The following is a 26,070-nucleotide window of genomic DNA, read 5'->3' on the forward strand; positions in this document are numbered from 1 at the left end:
TAGCCCCTCTTGTTGATGTTTGCTTTGCTGTACTTTTAAGATGTAGGTCATGCATAGTCAAAATTCAATTTGCCCCTCCATTTTTAATCATTGGTAGAGGGAGAGGAAGAAGAGTAAATAGAACAGAACTTCTTCCTAGGATACTAACATTTCTAGCAAATTGTACTTCTCCCCTTGCAAGCCCAAGGAGAGTGACTGCCCTCTCTCATTTGACCCACTTCACCTCTCTAAGCCTCAATTTCTCCATATGTGAAATGTGGGAATTCGAGGTCTTTCAAATGTCATGTCCTGATGGATGCATGAGTTCATTGGATTAGCAAAAGTAAAGCCTTGAGAGGCCTGGTCCTGTGACCATGGCAGGTCCATTTCAGTTGTGACGGAAAAGCAAGACCACTGTAGGAAAGGATCCTGTGTGCCCAGGGATGGCATGGCACAGCACACCAGGAGACCTGTTCAGAGAGCACAGGAAAGCAGAGACCATTCTGGGGAAATGAGATCCTAATATGGGAGAAGTAGAACACAGGATGGAGGTGGTGGCTTGGGCAGAGCAACCCAAAATAAACTTTACCAGGTTGCTTTGCCTGGGGTGATCACCTAAATCCACCATTTGGCACACACATAGAAGACAAATATATACAGCCATACTTAAAGGTAGGATGTTCCAAGAGTTTTTTCTGGACCATATAATTATCTCTGGTTTGCATGATTACTATAAGGAGATGATTATTATAAGTTTTCCCGATTGTGCCACGTATGTCCACAAAAATAAACATCTTATTAAAAATAGATAACACTCTTAGTCCCTCATAAATAAATAACAATAAATTTTATCTTTGGAAGACAACAACACATGGTAATGATAGCTTGGAAAAATTGCTAAAATTGCATTTGTAAAATTCCTTTTTTTCCTCCATTTTTCCTCTCGTATTTAATTGATGCTGCTCACTTTCTTCATATGACAGATGATTTTAAATTGTATGTGTATAATTGCTATAGCTCAATTTCACCTAAAGAACATCTCCAACATAGAAGATCTAGAGTCATTGGAAAATTTATTATAGAATGAATCAATTATCCTTGTTTGAAACGGAAGTATAATGTGTAAGTAAAAATGTCTTATTTGAATACTTTAAGAATTCAGCAATCACCTTCTTTGAAATGTGTGGTCATTTGGAAGGTCAACAGAAAGAAGTCGAAAGTCTAGTCCTGCCTCTGATTTTAAAGACTTGCTTGTCCTTAATTAAGTCAGTTCATTTCTCTATAACTTAATTTTGCTTCTTAGTACAATGCAGATCATATCACCTTCCTAACTATTTCATAGAACTACTGTGATGAAACAATGTGGCATCAGATGCGAAAAATTTCTTCAAGTACAAATACGAGATATAGTTATTTTAGTAAAACCAATAATTAAACTTCTACTTTTCCCATTATGTTACTCTCTCTAAAACCAACTTAATGAATCTATTTGACAATTTAACTGTGTGACTAAGTTGAGGTTCACGGATGCATCATGAAAAATAGACATAGGTACTGTTTTCAAGCATCCTTCAATAAAAAACACCTTTCAAACAACAGATTAAAAGTTGGCTTTCACAATGACCTTTCATTTTAAGTTCTGCATTCACTAATTCTAATTCAGTGAATTCAATATGGCAATTAAATCACCTGGCAACTAATAGAGCACATATTTCTATGTATAGTGAAATATCTACACATTGACACCTGGTTCTGTTTCTGGGTTTTATCAAGCACCTAAAACTTCTCATATAATTCTAAACAGCTTCTAAGTTTATGTCCTGACCTTACCACACACTAGTCTACAAAATAAAACACAAGAGTTCTTGGCATTTTTGGGGCTTTATAAAATGAAATGAATAACAGACTGCAAAAATTATGAAACCAAGAATTCTTTCTCCAAAAAGTGTTATCAAAACAAAATATTTAGCCAATATCATGTTGAGCTTACTATTTTATACAGAAGAGAAAATTCCTAAATTGAAAAGAGTCTCTACAAAGACTAGGACACAGATACTTGAGTTATTTTTACTTTAATATATCTAGGATTATACATAACAATATTATTTTTCTTTTATAAAATGTAATAAATTATTCTTTTTATATTATTCAAACCTTAATAATTTGGTTATAAAGGTTCTCGATCATTTTCATTGACTCTACACTAAAATGAAACTTGCTCCTAGGGGTTAAAAGTGCAGGTGCTAGAAGAAGGTGGTAGGGAGTTCAAAATCCGGCCCTGCCCCTCATTAGGTGTTTGATCATAGACAAATTATTCCACTTCTCTGTGCCTCAGTTTCCTCATTTCTAAAATAGAAGTACTAACAGATATACCTAAAAGGGTTGTTGTGAGGGCTAAATGACGACACAAGTAAAGCTCTTAGAATGGTGCTGGGCATATATTAACCTCTCAATTAGTGCTACTGTTACTGTTGTCACTGTTATTTTCCATACACTGTCTCATCTTTGATTAACACTTATTAAGGGAAAGGAATCACTAAAGACAAAAATATCTACAAATAATCCAAAATAAATAAGATGGTCAAACCCAAATATACCTATTGGGGTTAAAAAGTCCTAAAAAAATTTTCAAAAGGGCTACAGAAGTGAACAGAAAGTTTATATGAGACACATCTGTAATAATGCTGCTAGGAATAAATTATCCATAATTTAATGAGACATTGCTCATATTTAATTTTGTGTGATTTGGCCATTTCTATTTTTTAAAAAAATCTTAAAATGCCTTGGATTAAATTAGATTAATGAAATTGATTTTTAATGAGTGGTCACAATAGACTTTGACACACTTTATATGTTGATTTTTTTTAATGTAAGCAAAACACAACTCTGAATCTCTGATCCCTTTTCTAGTGAATAGCTAGAAATTTTCCAGCAAGAATGAAAGAAATATTATTTCTGTCTTTACTGCTAAAGAACAATATATATTAAGAACTAGTTAGCAGTTAAAAATTTAAATATTCAAAGCTCTCTAAAAACTTTTGAAGAAAATCATATATGTGACACCCAAGAGCCTAAACATAACTCAAATGTTAAAGGTGGAACAACAAAGGAAGGCAATGGGATTGTGGCGAGTTTTGCCGTAGGCAAATAGAAAATTCAAATTGAATAAAAAGCTTGTTATAGAACTATAGATTTTCTTTAAAAATACATACTCTAAAATAGAAGTAACCCAAGATGCATAACTCATTAAACCTTAGCCAGGTTGGTCTTTACAATAAATACTTTCATACATAAGCAATTAAGAATATTCCCACCCACTCATTTACACTGGAATAAGATATCTCCTGTTCTACTTGCTCCATTTAAGTTTGCTTTAGGTTGTTCTCTATATGTTTCTTCAGATCCTAAAATTTGAACATGAACTTCACTATAATCTTCCAAGCCAGCTTCTTCAAACATAAGACAAGTTCTGCAGCAAAGTGTATGTGATAAAAAAAAATTCATGAATTTATGGTAGATTAATTCCAACATTCCCTTAGTTTTGTTCTTTGATAGAAAGCACTCATTTTGAATGTCAATAACATTTACAGTTAAAGGACTAGGACAATCTGGGACATTTAGGGCTATCAAGTGAGTCCTGAATATAGCTTTAGCTTCAAATCACAATACTTGATATGTTATAGCCTCAATGTTCTTATTTTCTAAACAGTCTAAAACTGAAGATTTCCTCTTTGATCCAATAATTATATGTACAAGCACTTTTTTCTATTTCTAAGAGATTAGAGTTTTTGCTTTTTGTTGTTAAAGTTTTATTATTAATCTGTTGTATTACATGTAGTCAAAGAATATGTTCTACAAAATTTCTACCTTCTGAAACAGAATAAGGTAGCATTGAGGATGCTTGAAAACAAGCTGCATACTTGCCTTGTGGGGGGAAATGTTCTATTTGCAGCCATTAATTCAACACTATTATATTATCCTAACACTCTATATTCTTTTTTAATCAACTTGATTAATATTAAGATCTGTCAAAATCTTCTACAGCAATTGCATTTCTCTCCATTTGTTTTTAAACGTCTAACCGTTCCAACTTTAATGTCTTAATGCTATGTTATTTGGCACTGGAAAGACATGATTTTTATTGTGAACAATACATTTTGTGCTATTTGAATCTCACTTTACTGTCAATATCATTTCCCTCTATTTTTTTTGTTCCTCACTTTCCTCCTCCTCCTTTTCTACCTCCTCACCCTTCTTCTTTCTCCCTGTCTGTTCTGAGATTTCTGACGTTCTTGCATTGTTTTGTTTCAGTGTGCATCACAACAGTTAGTTGGACTTTGATTTGAATCTCTTCTAGGAGACATTATCTTTTAATTGAGCAGTTTATAGCATTTATGTTTATTTGCACAACTATGATTTTGACAACTTGTGAGATCTTGTTTTATGCTTTCTGTTTTAATGTTTGCTTTATTTTCTGACTTCTGCAATAGTCATCCATTCATTCAACAATATTTACTGAATAACGTCTGATGGATATTGTGCCATATGATTATGTTGTTATTGCTTTTATTTTACTCATGTGCCTAAGAAAGTACTAATCTTTCAGGTTTGTCTGTTTAAACATCACTTAGTAAAACCTTCCTTAACCACTATATTTAAATTACGTTCCTCCATTTTTCTTTTTCATAATACTGTTTAGTATTTCTTCAAAGTACTTTTCAATTCTTTGTTTTGGGGTTATTAGTTTAATGTCTACTCACATCCTAAACTCTATGAGGATGGCTACTTGGTCTGTCCTGCTCACGACTATATACCCATGGCCCAGAAGTGATTGCCATCATGTAGGGACTCAAACGTTAGTTGAAAGAGAGAACTAATTAATTAATTAATAATGTAGATAGTCTTAAAAATTCAAATTGTAGTTGTCTTTAATTTAAAAACACTTTGACTTTATAGTGAATGATAGGATCATAGGCTATTTTCATTTGTTTTCCTATTTATATTTTTTTGTACTTTTAAATGTTTTTGATCACCACTGTTGATAAAGAATGAAATGAGTTTATATAAGTCCCTCCTTATTAAAGACGACATTAGCACTAATCTGTCTTTTCATATCTGTCACCAACACTTACATATTTTTATTAATAGGGGCTTGAATCTTTAACCTAGATTCTCTTAATTAACTCAAGAACGTGTGTTAAACACATGCCATGGCAGGGAGCATTACTACTGAAGATAGCATGTAAACGATTTGGTTCAAGCCTCAGAAGTTTTATAAAAGTTGTTAAATAATTAAATTTGGTTACAGAAATATGAAATTTCTTTATCTGGATATTTTTAAAGAAAAGAGAACTTTCTGGGCCAAACTAAATGATCTCCAGACACAAAAAACAGTCAGATGTACCATATGACCTGTCAAAGGGTCTACTCCTGATTCTACTGCTTGTTACCGAACTTCACCTCTCAGCCAAGAGAAAAAAATGTACAGGTGTTCACACAGCAGTTAGCATCCATAAAGCTTTCCTAATATTCACTTGTTTCCAGGTATCTGAGCATGCAAAACTTAAACTGTGGTGCAGGGCTCATTTGTCTTGTCAACAGTACTTGTCGCTTAATATATAATGTGCTGAGTGAACATATAAATACTTTAGGGGAATGTTTACTGATCACAAGAATAATCCTCGTCAAATAATTTGATCGCTAACATGCTTTAAATTTAGTTAGACTGGAAACCCTATCTTTTAGTTTTATGTACAAACCTTTGCAAAATACTTTCAGCCGTTCTCTTTCCCTTATCAGTTGCTTTTGGCCCTCCATGGTGCAAAGAGCAGCTGCTCAGAAACCATCATAGTAACAAGCACTCACCTGATGACATCAGGTTACAAATATAAATGTGATTAATCTATGCCAACAATGAAATGCTCTAGAATGGACCACATAACTATTGATCAGAAACTATTTTATCTATCCCAAGTGCATAAGGAAATAAAGTTATCTTTTCTTAAGTGAAATAATAATTTTCACAGAGGTAAAGTGGAGGCTTTAAAAATAAATTGTGTCTGGGGCTGGCTCTATGGGCTAGTGGTTAAAGTTCTGCATGCTCCACTTTGGCAGCCTGGGTTCACAGGTTCAGATTCCAGGCTCAAACCTACACCACTTGTCAGCCACGCTGTGGCAGCAACCCACATACAAAACAGAGGAAAACTGGCACAGATGTTAGCTCAGGGTGAATCTTCCTCAGCAAAAAAAATAAATTGTGTCTGTGAGGGTAAGATTATATTTCTGAATTTAGAGAAATATTTTTGTGACTTTAAATTTGACTGCCATTTACACTTCCAATCAAGCTTTTTCTTCATCTTGGGCAGAGAATTTGAAAATACTCTATTGCAAACAATCTAAATGTCCAACAAGAATGGAATGGTTAAATAAACTATGATATATGCAGATGATGAAATGCCAAGGGGCGCTTTTGAAATAATGTTAAAAAGTATTTAATCATGAGGAAATGCTCTTAATGTTATATATTTTTTAAAAGATGCAAAAACAGTATATACTATAATGTAAATATGTGTTTGTTTGCATGTGACTGCCACACTTTTTTGTTTATGCTAGTTGAATTTTCTGTCACTTGCAATAAAAGAAGTCCTAACTAGACCACTTGTAGATTATTAATAAAAACTTAATTAAAAAACTTAACGTTAACAGTTTTCTTTTTTTAACTGACACTGTTTTTTAGAAACAGCATCTCTTTGTAGCTGTCAGAGCCCTTATTAAAGCAATAGAATAAAAGAAAAAGGCATGTATGCCTAATTTTTATGTTTTCTGCCATGGATTTCTCACATCTAAAAAAGTAACATTATTTTTAATATCATATATACATTCTCTGTATTAATACTTCAAAACCTACTCTTTAGTCCTTCTCTATAATGCTTTATAATTTCGTGCCACCAAACACACCTAGAGTTTTGGGTAAATATTGATTACCCTAAATCTAAGAAATTGCAATATTATAGGTTTAATTTTATAAGTTTTGGAATGTATATATACAAATTAGTCTTAACCAATATCAGGAAACCAAAGATGGTCTATGGGCTTATCTACCTTTCCACATTTTCTGTCTACTTTTCACAGGAAATTAATACTTTACTGCTAATAAAATCCTCCTATCTATTGTACAGAGGGAAATTTATGTGCCTCCTCCCTGAACTCTAAACAAGTAACAAAATAACACAAGAGAAAAGACCTTATAAAAGGAAGAAGGAAGAGACCCCTTTGCTCCTTGAACCTGAACTGCTCCACCTTCAATACCTAAACATTGGAGAGAAGAACAGGATCATTTATTTTAATACAAAAAACTGTTCATTACTTTTAATAAGAAGCTGTTTTTAAAAATGAACTAAAAAATTAAAGAGTGGAGAATATTAGAAATTCCCTTAAAAGTAGTAACAACTTATTTTATTTTATTTATTATTATTTTTTTATTGGGATCACATTGGTTTATAACATTATATAAATTTCAGGTGTACATCATTATATTTCAACTTCTGTATAGACTGCGTCGTGCTCCCCACCAAAAGTCTAGTTGCCATAGTAACAGTTTATTTTAACTTGCTATCTGTTTAAATTACATCACTGACAAGAGCACAACAGGCCTTTTAAGCTTCTGAATACACCCTTGCGAAACGGAAAGATCCTTATCTGTCTCCCCAATGATACTGTCATTATTAAGTAAAGTGTCAAAAAAGTTGGGATCATTACAGCTGAATATAGTTCACACTCTGATCTTACAAATGCAGTTGTGTGCCATTTATACATGTCTATGTCCATCAAGTATAATCTCTCTCTGAACTAAATAACATCTAGAACACTACTCAGAATAAATAAAGTATAGTATGAAAACAAAGTGAGTGTTAATAAGAATTGATTCTGAGCAAGGAGATGCATATCAATGGATAAATAATACACATGACTGCATTATTTGGTAAATGTAATTGATATATACAGTCTTTTGCAAACAACAGGAAATTTTCCAGAGAAGCAAAAATCTTAGTTACTATCTTCATATCACTGAGAACATTCGGAGAGTTTTTCAATCTAACAACAATATTGTGCAATAAATACAAAGAAATAAATTCTTTAAGTTCAAAAACAAAGATTATAAAAGTGTTATAACTTTATCATACTTTTATCTTTAGCAGCTATTTAACCAAATAAAACATTTTGTTTCTGGGAGATGAAATTGTTGAACGAGCAAGGATATGAGAGTCTGGAAGCCCTAGATTTAATTCCCAGTTTAGCTGTGCCTTCTTAGGCAAGTTACCCCACCTCTCTGTCTCCCTTTCCTCTTCTGTAAAATGAGCATGATAACTACTTCGGAAGAGAGTCGTAAAGGGTGAATAACTAGGGAGCCTATGTCAACCCATAGCAGTAGTAATACAATAGTTGGTGCTCAATTAATTTTCCCCTTCCTTTCCCAAGTGACCCTTCAGAAACCATGTGTATTTTGAACTGAATTCCTAGCTGCAAACTATTCAAAGTGAAAGACATTATAGCTGATTCATACTCTAAAATCTGAAATGGATCATTAAAAGTACCTAGTATCTAAATGATTTGCAACAGTAGTATTTCAATAGGTTCAATGAGGTTCTCTTAGAATTTGTTAGATTTTATCATCCAATTAGCTTTGTCTTTAAGTGCTTATACAAGTGCTGATTTAAAATCAAGATGCTGGTCAAACAAAAATATAACTGAACCTCTTAATTCGGGCATAGAATGTAACTAAACAGCCTGCGGCACAATAAAGTCAGCAAAGTAAACACTGGAAAGAGATAGTTGGCCTTGTTGTTTCTGTTAAACATGTCAAAATACTGCATCCAAAAGTATTTGAAAAATCTGCCTATTTTCCATCTGTTATATTTCTCAGAGGATAACTGAAAGTTCATGTAAAAGTTCACTGTAAGTTCAAATATGTCATATCAGGTCATTTACAGGGTAAAGGTTCACTGGGAGTTTATTATTATTTTTTAAAGACTGAAGTGGAAAAAGAATAAATATACTAATTGAAGCCATTTTATATTGCATTATGACCACCACATTTTTAAGCATCATAAATAAAAATTATAAATTTTTAAAGGCCATGTGCAATGCATAATGGCAACAATTATGATTACAAGGAAGATGCCTAGGACAGTATCCTTGGGATTTGTTTTTAGAAAAGAAGCTGTAGATAATTTTGGTTGCTCTAGATATTTCTTACAGTAAAACACTTTTCGTATTTTACGTTGTATTGAATATTTTGTTTAAACTAAAAATTTAAACAGTAATATAGAGACATAGAAAAAAGAGAAATGTCACAAATAATAAACAAATATCATCTTACTATTTATCTGAATAGAGATGATTTTTAATTTGCAATTGCTAAGAATGTTATTTGAGGTACATCATTTGTGGGCTGCTTATAGCAAAAGCGGGAAGTCAAGAGAAAAATGGTTCATTTGGAATAAAATTACTAAATCATTGAAAAAATCCAAATCAAACAAACACAAGTCAATATTATTTGAATTGCTGAAGCAAAAATTAAGATTTCTTTGGGTGAAATGTTCATATTTTAAAAATGCTTAGAAGAATAATTTTCAAGGAAAATAACAGTGAACACATATATAAAATTTAGGACATAACTTCTGGGTTCATAGATTAAAGACATTTTCTTTCTATAAACAACTGGTACATATTAGAGTTCAGCAAAAACTTCTTAATGTATTAAATAAAGGTGCATTTCACTATTTCTCAGTTTCTCTTGTCAAATGCATATCCTCAGCCTCATAATATTACTTTAAGTCTATAATTTGCTTCTTAAATTGAAAACCACATCTGTTTCTCTCTGGCATGTTTATAGTCTCTTTATGACATACTGCTAACTGGTTTTAATGGATTATAACATTTATTCATTCATTCACCCAATAAATGTTTACCCATTATTAATTATTTGCAAGGTGCTGTGCTATGCATTATAAAAGACACAAATTTATCCAGACATTAACAAAAGTTCTGTTTTCAGGAAGCCATTTCTTCTACGATCCAGTAGAAGAAATATGAAATAAAAATAATATAAATAAGTAAATAACACAAAGTTGAGATAATTTAGTGCCATATGAAAGACAGAGGTAAAAAGACTTGGAGGTTCATAGAAGACATTAGTTCCAGTCAGCAAAATAATCTTGGAGTTAATTATTAGCTAAATACCTAAGATGCTATTTTTTTTTTCCAAATTACTAAACGTCAATTAGGAGCAAACTTTAAAAAATCTCCTTACCACTTCATTGCAACTATGTTCTAACATATGCCATTGATCACATCACAGAATTGTCAATTTCTTCCACATTTTGGTTGGAAAAGATGGTACTGAATTTGAAAATAATCACAATTTTATATGTTAAAAACTTCTAGAAAGAAGAGAGAATGTAACATTTAAAAACAAAAACAGATTAGTCACTGACCTGGAATTTCAGTAATAAGACTTGAGAAAAGTCACAAATTACATCAGGTAAGAGAAAATGCTGAGGATCAAGAATTTCGAACAATAGCTGCTCAGCCCTGTACCAAAGGAGACCAACCCCCCCATGCCAGGGGGCTTGGAGAGGATGAACTATCCATAAGGAAAACATTCCAGTACAGGAAATCCTATATTGTGCCTAGGTAAAACACAGGGAAACCAATGGTTCAGAACCACCAGGAGGAAAACCTGAGGAAAAGAGACTACATTATACCAAACAATACTTACATGAATAACAATTATCCAAAGCTAACTGTGTATTTTACATATTCTATTTTTATATTTGATATTATACATTTTAAATTACATGATGACTTCTTAATCTGTGATAAGCACTGAATGCAGATGATGTCTGGGAGCCAAAGAGAAAGAAATCATATTGAGAGGAATGAATGAATATATAGTATAGATATGCAGATACTATTCTTCAAAAGGTTTGGAAACGGTCTCTACATCCTCTGGATGTGAGAGTGATGAGAACCCCAGCTAGATGGAGCATGAAGTTCAAAGATAAGAAATCAGGGAGAATGAGACCACAGGAGCTATGATGGCTACAGAGGGCGACATGTCAGATTCCTGCCCAGCATCCTCTGGTCCCTGGTGACCCTCAGACTACAGCCTGGCTTACTCCATTGGTGATCAGTTGGGTCCCTCCCCTCTCCTCTTACTGCTTGTTATAAACCCAAGCTGGTGGCACTCGGGCCTCAGCTTTCAAAGAGGTGTTAATTTATGTTGACCTTTTGTTCGATAAGAAACATAAGATAACTAAAAGGATACAGTAAAAAGGGAAATACAGGGCAATTTGATATAGCCTGTGACCCTAGTTTGGTCCTGAAACGGTCATTTGGTAATGTTCAAAATTAAATGATTATTTTGAACCGTAAGAAAGACTCCTCTTTGATTCTAGGAGAAAAGAGCATTTCACTGTGGTAGATCATAATATAAATTTAAAAGTCAAAGTGACAAAAATAATGAAAGCTAATGCATTTCATTTCTATATTTCTAAAATATTTTGAAAGAGAACAAAACAAAATCTTTTTTTAAGTTTTTTTTCTTTCTAAGGTTGGCCCTGAGCTAACATCTGTTGCCAATATTTTTTTTTCCTTTTTCTCCCCAAAGCACACCCCAGTACATAGTTGTATATTCTAGTTGTAGGTCCTTCTGGTTGTGCTGTGTGGGATGCCACCTCAGCAGGCTTGATGAGCAGTGCCATGTCCATGCCCCAGATCTGGCCGGCGAAACATTGGGCCGCCGATGCAGAGCGTGTAAACGCAACCACTTTGCCGTGGGGCCGGCCCTGTAAGGTCTTTTTTAAAACAGATCTTTTGATGGAAAAACAAACCACCTTATTAGATGAAAAGACATTATAATAAAAATGTCAACTCTACCAAATTAATTATACACTCAAAAGAAATTCAATTGGAATTAACTCCTTTGGATAAAATAATCTTAAGATTCATGCGGAAGAATAAAGGCCAGAGAGCAGTAAAAAAATTTTTTAAAGATTGGGGAGAGAGGAAGGATTGGCTTAGCAGATATTAAAACATTTTATCATGCACCAATATGTCCGTACTTGTATATTCACTTACATCCATATATGACTATCTGAGGATTAATTAAAAGTATAAAAGAATATATGTTAGATCAGTAACATGATTACATGGGCAGAAGTGGTGCTGATAAGCAAGAGAGAGGATTAGTGGGAAAAGGGAGCCAAAAAAAATTTTAAAAAGCTGCATTAAGGAGGGCAGGTAGGATATGACCACATTTACTCATTTATGATAAATATTTTATATGTGTGTATATATATATGTAAAGAAATTAATTTTTTAACTGTTAGACAAGGAAAGAAAGACAATTCCAAGTAAGAAGGAAAGATGAGAAAATGGTGAAGAAATGACTTGTAACATGGGCTAGGGCAGATCAGAGGCTGTCTCCCTCTACCACTTTCTCTCACCATTTGGCACTCTCTAATCACAGCTTCCTATCTTACAACTTATTTTCTTCCTCCCGTTATCTCTGAATTTAAACTATACTCTCTCCCCCACCCTCAACTTCCCCCCCGTCCTTGCCTTCCCCCGGTTCCCTGATTCCCTCCTTGCTGTTCTCCTCACCCAAGCCACTCATCCCTTCCCATGGCTTCAACTATCAACTCTCACTGAATGTCAAGTAAATCTTTACGTCTTTTCCTCACATTTCCCCAAACTACTTTCAATTGCTTATACGTCCCACAATTATCAAAACTAAATGAAATATTGCCTCTGCCTCTGTGACTATTACCATTATCACTACCACTCCCATCACAGCTCCTACTGCTTCACGACTATTAGTATTACTGTTATTAGTATTACTGTTATTACTGTTTCCACTGGGTACCATTTAATTAATGTTTACTGTGTGTCAGGCACAGCAACCCATTTACTGTAATCTTTACGACAACCCTCTGAGTAGGTCTTACCCTTATTTTATACTGAAGGAACTCAGCAAGACTCAGAACTACATCACCATAATTGAGATTTGCAACACATGTTCAGATAAAATCAAAGGATGCTTCTCTTCATGTGTTACGGCAATTTATCTTTTATTAGTCTACAAATATTTCATGGACATCTAAGTGTAAAACAATAAAAGTGAACATTTTATTGAAAGCATACTATATATGTTTTGGCACCGTTCTAAGTGCCTTATAGTTATTACTTTATTCACTTCCCTTCCATAATAACCCAAAGAGAGCAGACATTTCATTATTCTTATTCTGCAGATGGGTGAACTGAGGCACATGAACGTTGAGTATCTTGTTCTATTTCAGAGCTAGTAAGTGGCTGGACCAGGATTCCAGGCAATGTCTCTAGAGTTTATCTTCTTTAATTGCTACTCTGGGCTAAGTGGTGCAATTCTGATAATTCTTTAGGAATGCAAAGATCCATGCCTTCAAAGAGTTTACAATCTGGTTGAATAGATAAGACCAAAATGATAAAATCTAGGAAGTCAGATTTCTGGCACTTCAACTATTTGTTTCACCGTTGGAAAGCTGTTGCACTGGAAACAAGAGGCATGGAAACCAATTAAAAGACTATTATAATAGCCTTCAGAATCTGGATAAGAAAACTGGCAAAGAAAAACCTGGATGAATATGAAAGCAAGAAAATGAAAGATACTAAGGACTGAAAATCGACCTTACTGGTGATTGATAAGACAAGGGAGACCATGGAAGGAAGAGAACAAAGATCACCTGAGTCTAGGTCAATGGGAGATTGACCATATCACTGGCTGAAAAGTACAAGTCTTAAACATAGGGTCATGAGTTTGAGGTAAGAATTAAAGTATAAACAAAAGCAAATCTACTCAGTTATTTCTAATGGAGTTGTGATACAGGGCAATAGATGTAAAAAACAATACAAATTTTAAAAAGGACAATAATTAAATATAGTTTAATAAACAGATAAAATTTCTAAAATGTAGATATGATATGCCATGATATACTCTTTTTGTGTGTGTATATATATATATATTTTGCTTCCTACCAGTCTGGCACAAAACGCCAGTTAGTGAATATTCCACCAATACTCTGAGCACCGCATTCAATGAGATGACCAGCAAGGCTGCAAAGCAAACAAAAAGATGGCATTAATATGATGAGCAAAATTTTCAATATCTGTCCAAATATAAAACAGTAGGCTATAAATAAAACTTTATTTGAAGGTATTTTCATAAAAGTGGGGAAAAACTTGTGACTTTACATGGGTGCCATTTTGTTTTTATTTGTTTATTTTAACAAAGCAAGCAAATGATGCAGAAAGGCTAGCTTGGAAGAATAGAAAGTTCACTGGTCTAAGAATCACAGGAACCTAGGCCAAGTGATAGACTTTGAGCAAAATGGGGGTAATGTGTTACCGGTGTGGTTATGAGAATCAACTGAGATAAAAAGATGTGAAAGCACCATGAAAATTGCAAAGTGCTTCAAAATGTAAGTTGTTTTCAGACTTCAAGTGTGACATTAGATTGTCATTATATTATAGAATAGGAGAGAAAATGTATAAAATATCACTGTCCTATTTGATATGTTAATGGACTGAAACTTATCAATAAATCTATTATTAAAACTCACTCTCCAAAAATCTGGACTATCTGAAGTTCTTTATTGAGTTGAGAGCTTCAATCACGTGCTATAATAAAATACTTTGGGTTTTAGTTATTTGGCCTGTGTGAATCCAGACTCCACCACTTAACTAGCTCTGCAACTTTGGGCAAGTTATATAACCCTATTGTATATCCATTTCCTCATCTTTCACATAGAGAGAATAATATCAGCCCAATGAAAATAAAAAAATAATTTTGTGAAATGTCTATCACATAGTATGCACTCAATAAATGATGACTACTTTGTTTCGTAAAATTTCTTGAATCTTTGTATACGACATATTTCTTTAGCTTTAAAAGTCAGCAGTAGGGCCGGCTTGGTGGCATAGTGGTTAAGTTCGCGTGCTCCACTTCAGTGGCCTGGAATTCACAGGTTCAGAGTCCGGATGCAGACCTAGCACCACTTGTCAAGCCATGCTGTGGTAGCATCCCACATAAAACAGAAGATTGTCACAGATGTTAGCTGAGCAACAATCTTCCTCAAGCAAAAAGAGAAAGATTGGCAATAGATGTTAGCTCGGGGCCAATCTTCCTCACAAAAACACAACAACAAAAAAGTTAGCAGTACGAAAAAATTCAATTATGTTCAGTTTAAAATGTATTTAGGGGCTGGCCCTGTGGCCGAGTGGTAAAGTTCTTTCACTCTGTTTCAGGGGGCCAGGGTTGCACTGGTTCAAATCCTAGGCACAGATCTAGACTGCTCATCAAGCCATGCTGATGCGGTGTCCCACATAGCAGAACTAGAAGGACCTACAACTAGAATATACAACTATGTACTGGAGGGCTTTGGGGAGAAGAAAAAAAAAAGGAAGATTGGCAACAGATGTTAGCTCAGGGCCAATCTTAAAAAGCATAAAATAAAATAAAATAAAATGTATTGAATCTGACCTACCAGACACATATTTTAATTTCTGAAAAACTTAAGTAAATTTTACTGTAATGTAGCAAAATTACTACTAATATTATTATTAGACTTACCTTCCAGCTGCTAATAAATCAAAGTCATTGCTTTTCCAACCAAAGTATGACCAAAAAACACAGAAATTAATTATTTTATTTACAATACATCCATTCATATGTACAATTTTTAAATAGTATGTGTTCACGATAAAGTAATTCATCCCCTACTTGATCTAAAGTACAATTCAAGATTACTGCACAGATTCAAATACAAATTATATGGAGAAAATAGCAAAAAACTCTCATAAAAGCTTGAAGCAGAAATTTCACTCTGAAGAAGATCGAAAACCTGGACCAAATTTATCCTACTGCCTGAAATGACCAAAAAAAACCAAAACCAAAACACAAAAGAGACCCAAATTTGAATTTCTAAAGAAGAAAACTGCAAGTCTGAGATGAAAAAACACTGATTATAATAATAGCAAATTAGACATTACAGAAATAAAAGATTAGTTCACTTGACAATATAGCAATAGAAACTATCAAAAAGTTTCATGGAGACAAAAAAGAATTTAAAAAATGAAGAGAGCATCAGAGAGCTGTTAGAAAATTTTAAGTGACTTGATATATGTGTAATTACAATCCCAGAAAAGGGAGAAGAACATAAAAAATATTTGAATAAATAAAGGCTAAAATATTTTCAAATTTGATGAAAACTATAAATTCACAGATCCAAGAACAAACACCAAGCACAAGAAATATAAAGAAAAGGCACATCATAATAAAATTGCTCAAAACCAGTGATAAAGAGAAAATCTTAAGAGCAGATAACAAAAGAAAGCTGTCATATGTAGAGACCCAGCGATAAGGATGACAGCAGATTTGTCATCAGAAGCAATGCTGAAGGTAATAGAGCAATAATGTTAAATATCGAAAGAAAAATACCTGTCAACTTCGAATTCTATACTCGGGGAAAATAACTTTCAAAAAGCAATGGGGAAATAAAGACTTTTTCAGACATACAAAAGCCGAAAGAGTTCATCACCTGTAGAACTGTATTATAACACTCTAAATGTTATAGGAAGTCCCTCAGGAACAAGGAAAATGATAGTTGATGGTAATATTGATCCACACAAAAGACTGAAGAGTACCAGAAATGTTAACTACATGGATAAATACACAAGATCTTCCTTAGCATTTAAGGCACTTTAAAGGAGAATTTATTATTAGGATGCCAATAAAATATAAAGAACAATGAGTAATAACATAATACTTAATAACAATGTATTCTTTGGTTTATAACATACGTAGAAGTAAAATGTATGAAAACAAAACCACAAAAGATGGGAGGAAAGAAACAGAAGTATATGATTATCAAGTTCTTAAATTATATGAGAAATAGTATAGCATCACTTGAAAGCAGGCTGCTGTGTTAAAGATATATACAACACATGCCAAGGCCAGCAATAAAATCACAAAACAAACAGTTACAGCTAATAAACCAATAACTGAGATAAAATGGAATCATTAAAGAAAGAAAAACCTCACCTGAAACAAGGCAGAAAGAGAGAAAAAAGGGAAACAGAGAATTAGAGGAGAAAAAACAGGAAAAAAATAGCAAGACGATAGATTTAAACCTAACAATATCAATAGTCACATTAAAATAAATGGTCTAAATACACCCAATTAAAAGGCAGAGACGTCAGATTACATGGAAAAGCAGGATTCAAAAGAAAGTTCCAAGAAAGTTGGAAAGACACGGTAGATTTCAGAGCAAAGACTACTACCAGGAATAAAAAAGCTCATTTCATAATGATAGGGAGGCATTTCATCAGAAGGACATAATAATTAATTATATAAATGTAATTGTCATTACCAGAAGCTAGCTAGAGCACTAATTTGAAGGAGGGGAGGGAGTGCCCCCTAGGTGCATTCAGAATGTTCAGAGATGGGAAGAAGCAGGGGTGTACAGGATATTCTGTAAAAGTTTCCTGCCCCTAAGATTTTATTGGTGCAGAGGAGAGAGGAAATGGACCATTGAGATTCTCTAATTTAAGAAAATATAAAAGCTGAAATTTCAGTTAGACACAAGATCAGAAAATAAACCCAACTCTGTAAATTGGTTATTTCACCCTCTTAGGTCCATAAGTTTGTGTGTGTGTGTGTGTGTGTGTGTGTGTGTGTACACCATGTTCAGTAATGTGATTTTTGGTTTTTACAAGAGCAAATTATTTGTCAGGCTCTATGGTTATGAAAACATATATAATATTTGGGTCCTTAAATAAAAATCCTGTCATATTTTTGTAATGTAAACTAATTTTTTAAATGTCAAACTAAATATTTTTCCAGTTATAACTCACCAAAAAAACAGATCAGCAGAGAAAAAAATGCTCATTAACATGTCACAAATTAATAGAAATGTTTTAGTGCCACCCTGTGGTAAAGCTCACACTATAAAATTTTACACAAATAAAGAGGTTGCATTTATTGGTTTTACCTGTCTTAATTTTTTAAAAAATTTCAGTTTTTAACTTGCAAATATTCTTCAGAATCCTTCATTGTATCAGGATCTCTCTGAAACAATTTTGATGTCTTTTGTATTTAGGATCCTCAATAACTACACATGGCAGGTGCTCCATAAATGTTTACTCTAGTGAGCTGAATGTGCTTATCATTCATTCATACTTAAAACCAGAAGAATTTATCGTAAAGAAATAATCAAGACACAAAGGTTTAGCTACAAGGATATCAACTGTAACTTATGTAAAATTGTCAAAAAATTGGGACCAACATATACGTCCAATTATAAGTTGGTTAGATCATTTGTACTACATACTAGTATAATATACTGCCATTAAAACTGATGTTGTGAAAACACTTAATGATATCATTGTTCAAAGCACACTGTTTAAAAAATCAGATTATTAAACAATATTCATAGTATAATTCACTCTTGTTTGAGATATATATGTTAAAGTTTTCATGTTTATAATCCATATTGTTGTAGTCGCCACAGAAGGCATGGTGGACGCCCCAACCCCCACCATCTGAATTTGGTTCAGATTGATAATGATGCCACACACACACCAAGAGCATATGAAAAAGTTTATTACTCACATAATGAGGCTTTCTGTAGAGAGCAGGGAAGGCTCCCAAGCAGGTCTAAAACTGGCTTTAGAGAGCAGGAAAAGGAAACTGGGTTGGATTTTATTGCAATCAAGGGGTAGGGCTGGGGTAAGGGTTCCCACATGTGAACTGGAGTTTGTTATTTTTAACTTTTCACTGGAGCCGAATGAGGGAGCAACAGGTCTTTCTTATTGGCCTGCCCAAGTGTAGGGGAGAATAAGAAGGGGGAGAGATGGAACTTGACAGCTGTCAGCAGTCAAACATCCAAACGGAGTTAGACTTTATTACACATATATGATGATGGGTTATCTATGAAATATGTTGTGTATATATCCATATATAGATGGCTGAAAGGATATACACCAAAATGTTGACTGTAGCTATAAGTGGTGGGATGATTATTGCATTTTATTTTGTTTTTGGTTAACCATATTTTTAAAAATGAACCTGAAGTACTTTTATAAAGAAAAATGAAAATGTGTGGTCCAAAACAAAACACAAAAATTAGATAAAACCCCAGAAATCAAAAAGCAAAGCATATTTCTTACCAAAAATATTAAAAATATTAAGAAAATGAAGATATAGAATGCTAACAAAGATGTATTTAAACAAACATAATTAAACTTTTGGTAGATGTGAACATAAATTGGTACAAGACCTCTACAAAATAATTTGGTAATACATTATAAGAACCTGAGAAATGTAATATATTCATAACCTTTAACACACTAATTTGATTTCTTGAAGGTAACCTACAGAAATACTTGTATAGGCAGAAAAACAAATCATCCACTTGTTCAACAAAGTTTCCTGTGAACCTATCATGTATCAGGGCTTGAGGATAAGTAGTGACCAACAACAGTCTCAGTCCTCATGCAGCTTTTGGTACAGAAGGACGAGAGAGATACAGTGTTGAGTGAGCAGTGGTTACATGCATGGGTCTAGCGCTCAGTAGACCTGGGATCCAGGACCCACCTCTGCCCTTGGGGTTCCGACATGGCCACATAAACTGTATGGTCCACAATCAACACATGGGGCAGTCCTACCTGGGTTCATGTGAGGGTTAAATGAGATACCACACAGTGTTCAACACAGAAACCCATTTCAAACATTTTTAAACTAGTTAATTCTGAACAATTAGCAGATGTCACTGAACATAAACTAAAATGAATAATGGCAACTTCTTCCTAAAAAAATCTATGCCACCTTATCTCACTTTAAATATGACACAAATAAAAATTTAGATTTATACAAATAACAAAGTACAAGAGACAAAGGATTTTCCTTTAAAAAATAGCAGTTCTTGTCCATATTATTTTACATATAAATAACTTATTATTATAAAAGTAATACTTGGTCATCAAAGAAAATTGAAAAGTTAAGAAAAAAGGGAAGAAGTTACTCATTAAGCCACTATCAACTATAGCAGCTGGTATAAATTCTTTCCTGATCCTTCCTATGTATAGGGTTTTAATCTCAATATTTTCAAGGTATTTTAACTCAGACTACTGGTATATTTTTATTATCATGCACTTATTATTTTCCTGAAATTAAATCATATGCCTTTCCTATGTTTTAATTAATGATGGAGTATTATTTAATAGAGAAGGGACCCCCTTTTCTCTAACTTTGCACATCCCCTCTATTATCAAATCTTGCCAGTTCTGCTTCCTAAAAAATTCTTTAATCAATACACACTCAATTCCCTCCCTTGCTGAAGCCACTAGCTCTCAACTGGCAGCTGGCAATACCCTCTCGTTCCTGTCTCTCGCCCCTCAATCACTTTGTAGCCAGAATGATCTCTTTAGAACTTACATTGATCACGTCATTCCCTTGCTTTCACTTTCCTTTAGTAGTTCTTGATTTGTGGTCAAGGTAAAGTATAAAATCCTAACCATGACCTTCAGAGTCCTCTGCCCTCTGACTCCTGCCTACTTCTCCAAGGCTCACTTCTCACCATCCTTCCAGCTCTTTCTCTCCATCCCACCATTCAGCACTTTTCAGTCCTGCATCCCTCAGCTCCTGCCTTCCGGCCCTGGAACTTTCAGTCTAGTTTCTCCTACTTGGAACCTTTGTTTTTTTCCAGGACAAATTATATTCACCCTGGAGGTCTCAGCTTAAATGTCAGTTCCTCTGGAGGACTGTACTTGTCCCATTCAGAACAGGTTAGAGCCCCCAGCTCTAAATTTCCTAGGCTCCCTGAACATGCCCTTTCACAACATTCGTCAGATCTCTAGTAACAATTAACATGTTTGTTGGGGCCTCGTAATATTATGAGGATTAGGTGAGAGCATGCAGGTGAAATACTTAGCACACTAAGCAGATGCTGTGCTAAGTGTTTCATCTGCATGCTCTCACCTACTCCTCGTAATAACCTATGTGGTTGCAAAGATGAGGAAGCAGAGGCCCAGAGATAATGTAACTTCCAAAAGCCACATAATTAGTAAGAGATAACGATAAATACTGGAAGCCTCTTGAGTATGCACAGGATACAATTTGTTCAAAATTTTAGCAAAACCAAGATTACCAAAAACACTACTTGCTGAGTGGAAAGAAGAAAAGAGAGGAAAAGATAGATCTATTTCAGTAAGAACTAGGCCCTGAAAAGATAAACTGATTGGAAAAGGGAAGGGAGGAAAGAGTCTGCAGGAGGAATTGCTGGACCCAAAAGGGAGACGGATTTGAGCATCAATATGAGGGATATCACTTTAGAAGCAGCCTCCCATGGGAGACGCATACTTAACACCAAATTATGCAACTTCTGGGTTGTGTCTTAATGGGTTAATGTGGGTATCCAAGAAGCCTAAAATATGGATCTTCCTGTCTGTCTAGATAACACAATTATCATCATTCTCCCTCCTTATGTGGGAAAAGAGGCTCTCCTACCCTTGAGAAGCCTTATTAGACTTGAGAACATTTTACAATAAAGAACCTCAAGCTCCTAAGGAATTAAATGGAGGCACACCAAGAGTTGGGAATTTGATCCACGTAATTTTAGGAAAAATTACAATTAAAAAAATTAACATAGGCAAAATAGTTCCCAAACATGCAGCAGGGTCCTCAAACTGTAAAGACTTTTCTAATCACATTAAGATTCTAAAGGATTCCAAGATATTGGATATAAAGCCTGGGGGTATTAAATATAAAGGTGCAGAAATTATCACACCAACCACACATAGTTTATGAAACAGATTCAAATGGCCATCTCTGAATAATTTGGTTAACAACAACAAAAATATTATTCCACCTTTTTTTTTTTTGAGGAAGATTAGCCCTGAGATAACATCCATGCCCATCTTCCTCTACTTTCTATGTGGGATACCTACCACAGCACGGCTTGACAAGTGGTATGTAGGTCCACACGAGAGATCTGAACTGGCAAACCCCGGGCTGCCGAGGCAGAATGTGCAAACTTAATTGCTGCACCACCGGGCTGGCCCCTTATTCTACTATTTTTTAATGGAACATCATAGTTCTTTTAAATCAAATTTGAGATTCACTGTGTGCCTTTTGGCACACTAGACATATTAAACCTCAAATAGGAGAGTGAAATTTATTTATTTCAGCTTGCTTTTAATATTTTAAAGTTAACAAATGGGCACTTGAAAACACATTTTGTAATGTGTTTTCAAGTGCCCATTTGTTTTGTAATGGCCATAGAAAATTAATGATGTGTTACTAAGTAAATCAAAGACGATAAGCTCAAGGTGATCAATGTGTTCTCCTGATAAACTTACGCCACAAATGAGGGTTCCCAGCCCCAGAGCACGGTCAATGCAGTGCCCTGTCATGACGATGTCAGCACCAAGGTCCAGGGCCCCGCTTATTGGTCTTGCTCTTTGGGAAACAGGACATTCTTGTTACTGTTTTTAACCTAGGTCAGATTAAAGCTTTTGATTAAAACAAACAAAATTGCCAATGTATCATTTTGTCCAATGACTCAAATATGCTTCAAGTGATTCCAGGCACAAAATTGCTGCAGGAGATCACAGCAGCTTTCTTGCTAGGCTTTAAGCCTAAGGAAAAATAAATTCCAAATGGGTGACTGGGGGGATATGTGATCTGCTAATTATCATAATCATTATACCAGATTGCTCATGCTTTGGACTCTCAGGCCGGAGGGCAATATGTTATTGGGCATGAAGGCAAGGGGCTTAGGAACACCAGGCCCTTGCAGGAATAGAATGCTGCCTGCATACCTTGCTGATTGTCCTTAAGATACTCCCCAAGGGAATGACCTGGGATGGGCTGGTGTGCTTTGTAGGATGAAGAACAGAACCTTTGGAGTCTGGCCTGCGTGTCCCTGCAGGCATGAGTTTCTGCTATTGTAGTTGCTTGTGATTCTTTACCCGCAAATAAATATGTGGCGATCCGAGGGACCTCACCTCAGTCCTTGAGGCAGATGGTCCCCTGTCCTATTGAATAATATAGATTGTGTTCTGCCTATTAATTCTGTCCACCCCTTTGGCTGGCTGCCTAACTGGTCTCAGCAGCACAAAATGATGTAAAAACACTCTCCTAAATACTCCCGCCACTTTTTTTTAATCAGCATTTCCTGTAGAACTGTTTATCAAGTATTCTCTCAGCGCTACCCCCATTCTATAATGCTTATTGATCTGGACATACAATCTAGAATGACAGTCATTTTGCTTCATGGATACTGTCTCACAATCTTCTGGTATCGCATGCTCCTGGTGAGAAGTAAGCTGTCAGTCTGAATGTCGATCTCCGTGTTGTCTTTCCCTTAGATGCTCTTATGATAGTTTTGGTCTCAGAACGTTGCACTGTGATATATCTGGTATGGATTTCTTTTTGTTTAATCTGCTTGGGAATAATTCTCCTTGACTCTGTGGATATATATGTTTCATCAATCCCGAAAAATGCTCAGCCACTGTCTTTTGGACATTGCTTCCATCCCATTATTTATATTCTCTTCTTCTAGAACTCTTAATTGAAAAAATGTTAGACCTTATAATTCTATCCATGTATCTCTAACTTTTCTCTCTCATTTTCCATCTCCTTTCTCTGGGCTGCATGTTGGGTGATTTTCTCAGATCCATTTTCCAACTCATTAATCTTCCATTAACTGTATCTAATCTGCTGTTTAATCTTTCCACTGAGTTGGGTTTTTCTGTTTGTTTGTTTCTTTGCTGAGGAAGATTTGTACTCAGCTAACATCTGTGCCAATCTTCCTCTATTTTGTATGTGGGTCACTGCCACAGCATGGCTGTCAAGTGGTGTAGGCCTACACCCAGGATCTGAACCCGGGCCATGGAAGTAGAGTGCACCAAACTTAACCACTAGGCCACGGGGCTGGTCCCCCATTGAGTTTTTATTTCAATGATTATATGTTTAATTAAGAGAAGTTCCTTTGGTTTCTACACAAATCTATCTAGGCCTTATTTGAAAGCTCCTTGCTGAGGTTTTTAATTCATCCTCTTTTCATTAAACATCTTTAGCAAGCTTATTCCATTCTGCATTGAATCATTCCAATTTATGAATTCCGTGGACATTTGTATATGTTAGAAATTTTGGACTGTAAACTCCTATTAGGTTTGGTGAAGATTTATCTGTGAAGCAGACTCTTTTGAGGGAACATCCTGGATTTGCATTTGCTTCTGTCAGCTGCCCTGGGGATATGAGCAATCAGGGACTTCTTTGGTAAATTACCAAATAAAATATTTGGATTGTGGTTTTCCTCGACCATGAAAGTGGTATATTTTTGAATATCAACCTGTATGAAGGCAGGTCTATGATCACAGATTCTCAGGGGAGACATCCTCCCCCCACAATGAACCCCAGGCCAAGACAGACATGTTTCCTTGTGATTTCTTTCTGTTTTCTTTCCTTTAAAAAAAAACATTCAAATGCTCTGCTTTCAAGAAATTATTACAGGTGCCATTTTACTTACCAGCTCATCACCACTGTTTTGAAGGAGCTCTTACATCTAAAATGAATTAAACTGCATCATGGCAGAGTGAGCTCTCCCTGTAAACTCTCTCTTCAAAGATACAATAAAAAGGACATTCATATTCCAACAGAGGACATCCACAGAACACAAAAGACATCTGAGAGGCCCAGGTGGCCATACGTCAGAGAGTGGAGGTGCTGGAGCTGCTCTGAGGAAGTGGACCAAGGTAAGAGAATGCTTCTCTTCCTCCCCAAAGGACAGAGACCCAGGGAGTGCGTGCAGCCTCTGAAAGGAAAGTAAGGAGGGAGCAGTGACCCACCACGGGAACACCATAGATCACTGAGGTCCCTCACAGCCCAGGGCAAAGCCCTTCACAGAGAAGTCTAGCTATCATGGGGAATCTTCATCAAGCCAACACCCGAGGAGAGCAGATAGCAAGGGCATAGTGAGAAGCCCCCAAGGTCACGCAGGAGAAGAAAGCACACCCCCCCACACACCCAGCACCCCAGCTCAGCACCTTGGAGTTTTCCCCATAGATCCCAGCAGGCTCAGAATATGCAGGTCTTGACCACTACCCAGTGGTGAAAGGTGGAAGTGGCACTCAAATACTACCACAATGTGGAAGCACAAATCCACACCTTCTAGTAGTATGAAAAATTATTAAATATATTTTAAATATATAATGAGTTTAAATATATTAAATATATAAAATCTCCAGACCAAAAGGAAAATGACAAGTACTCAGAAATCAATCCTGAAGACACAGAAATCTATAAACTAAATGACAGAGATTTCAAAATAGCTACCATTAAAAAACTCAACAAGTTAAAAGAGAATGCAGATAGACAATTCAATGAGTTCAGGAGCTACTTCACAAAAGAGATTGAAACTATAAAGAAGAACCAATCAGAAATATTGGAGACAAAAAACACAGTGAGATAAAGCGGAATATAGATTCCATGAATGGTAGAGCTGGTAACATCGAGGAATGAATCAGTGTCATTGAGGACAGAAATATAGAAATGCTTCAGATGGAGGAAGAGAGAGAATTAAGACTAAAAAGAAATGAAGAAAGTCTCCAAGAAATATCTGACTCAATTAGGAAATGCAATGTAAGAATTATAGGTTTTCAAGAGGAAGAAGAGAAGACGAGTGGAGCAGAAAATGTCTTCAAAGAAATAACAGCAGAGAACTTTCCAAACCTGGGGAAGGAGATGGAAATCCATGTGAAAGAGACCATCAGATCTTCTACCCAGGTCAATATAAAACGACCTACTGCAAGACATATAGTACTGAAGCTGGCAAAAGTCAGTGACAAAGAAAATATACTAAGAGCAGCAAGGCAGAAGAAAGTAACTTACAAAGGAACCCCTATCAGGCTTTCAGTGGATTTCTCAGCAGAAACCTTACAGCTAGGAGAGAGTGGAATGATATATTCAAATCTTTGAAAGACAAAAACTTG

General features: G+C 35.1%; 1 long non-coding RNA gene across 1 annotated transcript in view; it reads right to left on the bottom strand.

Moving 5' to 3' along the window:
• The window catches only part of LOC138921878 (uncharacterized), a 91,824-nt gene that overhangs the window by 48,880 nt on the left and 16,874 nt on the right, over positions 1-26,070 (bottom strand). Inside the window, exon 2 of the long non-coding RNA XR_011434826.1 lies at positions 14,056-14,133. This is a non-coding gene — a long non-coding RNA (uncharacterized lncRNA). The remainder of the gene's footprint in view (positions 1-14,055; positions 14,134-26,070) is intronic.

The sequence above is a fragment of the Equus caballus genome, chromosome 2, assembly GCF_041296265.1.
Source record: "Equus caballus isolate H_3958 breed thoroughbred chromosome 2, TB-T2T, whole genome shotgun sequence".
Classification (NCBI taxonomy): Eukaryota; Metazoa; Chordata; class Mammalia; order Perissodactyla; family Equidae; genus Equus; species Equus caballus.